Source organism: Macrobrachium rosenbergii, chromosome 17, assembly GCF_040412425.1.
Source record: "Macrobrachium rosenbergii isolate ZJJX-2024 chromosome 17, ASM4041242v1, whole genome shotgun sequence".
Taxonomy (NCBI): domain Eukaryota; kingdom Metazoa; phylum Arthropoda; class Malacostraca; order Decapoda; family Palaemonidae; genus Macrobrachium; species Macrobrachium rosenbergii.
The window spans coordinates 11,491,270-11,496,269 of record NC_089757.1 but is presented as its reverse complement, the minus strand read 5'-3'; the positions used below and the strand labels follow the sequence as shown (position 1 = coordinate 11,496,269).

The following is a 5,000-nucleotide window of genomic DNA, read 5'->3' as shown; positions in this document are numbered from 1 at the left end:
AAACACGCGCGCACACACACACACACACACACACACACATGCAAATCTAGGTCGAGGATGCTTGCATATTCTCCAAACTCCAGTAAAATTGCTTTCCAAGATCCTTGAATATTACGTTGATAGTTTTCTCGCAGAATGTCTGTATCAGTACCTGAGCATTTTGAGTTGGTGCTGACTCTTCATTTAGCAGAGTTGGCAAAATGGCGCACTGCCAGGACGAAATATATCAAAAGAAAATGACAGTAAAATTAGAGCGTTGTCTTTCTGGAGGCCATTTAGGCGATGTTGTTCATGTTAGGATGAAATGTTTCGATTAAATTTTACGTAAGAGTTGATCACGTGATTTGTTTGTGTCCTGGTAGTTTTTATTTATCAATCCATATTTGGTTTGTTTTTAATATTTATCTCATTCATATTTTCTCTATGCTAGTCAACGGGAATAGCGACTGGTCTGCTTTTCATAATAATAATAATAATAAATAATAATAATAATAATAATAATAATAATAATAATAATAATAATAATTATTATTATATTATTATTATTATTATTATTATTATTATTATTATTATTATTATTTATTATGATTATTATTATTATTATTATTATTATTATTATTATTATTATTATTATTATTATTATTATCAAGGTAAGTAATATCATTCCTGCAAGTTCGCACCATCCTGGAAAGTTAACCTTTAACCCTTCATGAAAAAAACACCCATTTTACCTCCACGTTTCGCTTTCCCCCAAAATACTAGAATATTCAACCAGCATGATATCCTACTCACTCTGCACATTCCGTAGTCCACATTCCAGGATCTTTCCTTAGTCTAAATTCTTTTCATTTTGCGTGATGTAAATCCCAAAATGCCATAGTATTTAATTATCCACTATGATCCATTTGATCTAAAGGTCTATTCGGTTTCGAACTGAATATTGCGCATGAAATGATTTTTTCATTTTCTGGAAGCGTCTGAATGGAGGAAACGCACCTTTTAGTTTTCTGTAAAAGAAAACTATTGGGATGGCTATTTGTCTGTCCGTCCGCAATTTTTCTGCCCGCCCTCAGATCTTAAAAACTACTGAGGTCAGAGGGCTGCTAATTGCTATGCTGATCATCCATCCTTCAGTGATCAATCATACCAAATTGCAGCCCTCTAGCCTCAGTAGTTTTTATTTTATTTAAGGTTAAATTAGCCATGATCGTGCGTCTGGCACCGCTATTGTGCCAACAACACAGGCCACCACCGGGCTGTGGCTGAAATTTTCATGGGCCGCGGCTGAGAGTTTCATGGGCCGTGGCTGAGAATTTCATACAGCATTATACGCTGTACAGGAAACTCGATTTTTTACTTGTTCTTATGGCCTTCACTATAGTGCTCTGAGGGGTTCTTGATTTTGTCTTGCTGGGTTCCGTGGCTTTCTTCTTGAGAAAAATATTAGGTTTTCAGTTTACTGTATTTTCGGTTATGACTTTGAATGTGTATACATAAAAACAGCATGTATATGTGTATACACTTTATGTATATACACAAGCATATATATACATATAATATATATATATATATATATATATATATACATATATATATATATATATATATATATACATATATATATATATATTATATGTATATATATGCTTGTGTATATACATAAAGTGTATACACATATACATGCTGTTTTTCTGTATACACATTTTTTGTATACATAATGGAGAAATTTATCTGTACATTGGTTTTATTTCAGCATAAATGTACACTTTAATAAAACATATTTATAGATATAAACATTGAAAGAGGTTCGCGTGAAATCAAATATAGTGTAAAGCGTTTTTCATATACTGTTCTCAGTAGTCTTACTTTTTGATCTCGTCGTATCATTTTTAGAGGAGTAAAACCAGTAGAATTGTCTTGAACGTCGAAAATTTCTCCTCCTCGGCCTTGGAATACCCGTCAAGCCACCTCTTGCCACACTTAGTCTGTGGAATTCTGTACTCCTCGGATCACATGATTCAGTGACTATTAATTACCTCTATTACCAAACTTTGGAAGCCTCTTCATGCTTCTGTTTTCCCAAACTTTTAAGTAATCTTACTCTAAGAGGGTGAAGGTCCGTCGTTTCTTTCGGTTATGCGCCTCCCCCTCTTCTGTTTTCTTCTTTTTTTTTATTTCTATCTGTTTCGGGCTGGAAAAGAAGCTGTAGTTGCCCACCCCATCGGCCTTTTGTATTTAGGAAATCACTGTTGAACGCTAGGTGATTATAATAATTCAATCATGGGATCCCTGTAAGGATCAAAGATAGCTTGACGAGCAGACCAGACCACGATATTATGAGCTTGCAGAAGGAAGCCAATATCGCCTTGCAAGCAGGAAAGATTGATGATCGCAAGCACCTGGTTCTGATCAGTTTGAGCCGTGGCTTTACGTCGAACATCGGGAGCTGTCAAGCAAAACATTAGAGCCGTTATTATTATGAAGTCAGGTTTAATGAAATAATATTAGATTTATCCGGGAGGTCATTAATTTCTCTGCTGTTAAAAGGCATCTACGAGTTAAAAGACATTTATGAGAGAGAGAGAGAGAGAGAGAGAGAGAGAGAGAGAGAGAGAGAGAGAGAGAGAGAGAGAGAGAGAGAGAGAGAGAATACTAAAAAAATATGCATTGGGTGGAAACAACCACCTTTTATACATGAGACGATGTAGACGAATTGATAAATAGACAGTAACGAAGTTTGTTGGAGAGTCTTGCACAGTAATGAAAGTTGTAATAAAATTTTCATCATATACATAGCAGAGCATATAATAAACACGGAGAGTGAGATATGAAAATGAGTAATGGATTGTACATAAAAAGTAATATAACCTGAGAGGAGAGGTTGAATGTAATTTGCATAGGTGTGAAAATTAGATTTGGTGGTATAGGGCGTTAAATATTGAAAAGAATTATGTAAATGTAGTAATCTGATTATTAAACAATGTAATACGCGATGATGATAATTTTAAAAACCACTAGTATGTGTGACAGATCAAGTTAAGCACAGGAACATCTGGGAGGCGAAGTCTGCCATGACTAGAAATCCTCGAATGTCTTGACGGATGCATAGTGAAATATGGAGTGTGAAGTCCGTAGGGTGTTTGCAACTTGTTATGTTTATGATCTACACAGACAAGGCCGGATTCATTTAAATACTTATCACATGTTCCAATCACCGATAATTTTATTATATATATATATATATATATATATATATATATATATATATATATATATATATATATATATATATATATATTTTTTTTTTATTTAGAATAGTCAGTCCCGTAATGCAAATATCTACCAAAGCGTAAAATTTTCTTCTTTAGTTTATCTTTTTTCGTGCTATGATAGAACAACACCGTCTGAGTTGGTATTCCTGCTTCGAGGCCCAATAATTTTCAAAGAAGAACGTTTGGTAAATAAGAGTCCATATTCTTCGAGAACTGCCTAAATGAAAATACCTGTTTTCCTAGAAAATATTATTCAGAAATCTAATACTACACTGAAACGTTGATTCACTTTGGTGCTATTGTTCGAGTTTTTATTACCTCAGTAAAAGACATTGGACCTCTGAAGTTCCATATTCAAGGGCCCATAAATGCAATATGGCACTCAGTTATCTGACGTATCCTTGCTCAAGGGCCCAACGCTTCAGTAAGAATAACTGGAGCAGCCTTATTCAGGGGGCCGATGACGCAACTAAAATGTCGATCTTCTTGCGTAATGAAATCGCGCCTTTAATACACAACTCGCTTTAACTGGGGAGAACTAGAACAGTTTTAATTATTTTTGAATGTCTTAATATTCTGCTAATTTCCGGCTGTGTATATATCAAAGCCTCAAGTTTTGACGGAATGTTCGAAAGTTTAGGGAATAAGATAGTTTAGTTGTCAGAAAGTTGCCTAATTTACTGTTAGACATAGTTGATGAACATACAAAAATAGATGAGCTTATGAAAAATCAGACGCCAAGATCACACGATGTAATCATAAGATTATTTTTTCCATATTATCATGTGCACGTTAATCAGGAAAGAAAACTAATGACGTGATAAACTCTGCATAATAAAGGAAGTGTATTCGTCGGAGGCAAGACCGTAATAAACCTAAATACATTTTTGTATATTGAAAGTTTTCTGCAGAGAGAAATAAAACAAGCACTAGTGGCATGAAACTACTATGAAAAGAAAAAGCAGTGAGAATTTAAATAAAAAAAATATCATTTACGAACGATTAAACGTCTTCCTAGAGCGCCTCCAACCAGGAAGCTTTTTACGGCTACAAAAGCTTCATCGTACAAAAAGCTACGAGAGAGAGAGAGAGAGAGAGAGAGAGAGAGAGAGAGAGAGAGAGAGAGAGAGAGAGAGATAAGGGCAAAGGGGTAGGGGAGTAAGATTTCCTTATATTATTTGTGAATACAAAACCTTTTCAGTATGAATAGGTTAAGAGGGGGACCGATAATTACAGAGAGAGAGAGAGAGAGAGAGAGAGAGAGAGAGAGAGAGGAGGGTTTGGAAAACAGAGGAGTAAGGCCCCCTTAGGTTATTTGTGAACACAAAGCCTTTACAGAATGAATAACTCTAGAGGGAGGGGCAGATAGAGACCTGCTTAGGAGGGTGAGACTTCCCCAGTATATTTTTTCTCATTCATTCAACTAAGAGGAAACCCGGGAACACTTTCTCCCTGGGAGTTTCAATAGAAGGCGTAAAAGAAAAAAAAAAGGGAACACCTTTCCAAGATGATCTCGGGAGAGAAAGGGTTTGAAAAAGGAAGGAAACGTGAAAGAAAGAGAGAGGAAGAAGGATGCGAAGGACATTCCCAGAAAAGAGATGCCTGGAGGAGAAAGGGAAAAGCGAATGGCTAGACTTTCACATCTCCATTCCAGTAAAACTCCGGTTAATTGGATCATATGGGGAACCTATCGTCTGTCCTCAGAATATAATGTCACGCAAAGTACGT

The 5,000-nt window shown here is 35.5% G+C and overlaps 1 protein-coding gene across 1 annotated transcript in view; it reads left to right on the top strand.

Moving 5' to 3' along the window:
- The window catches only part of LOC136847553 (probable 3',5'-cyclic phosphodiesterase pde-5), a 275,359-nt gene that overhangs the window by 148,762 nt on the left and 121,597 nt on the right, over positions 1-5,000 (top strand). The window lies entirely within an intron of this gene.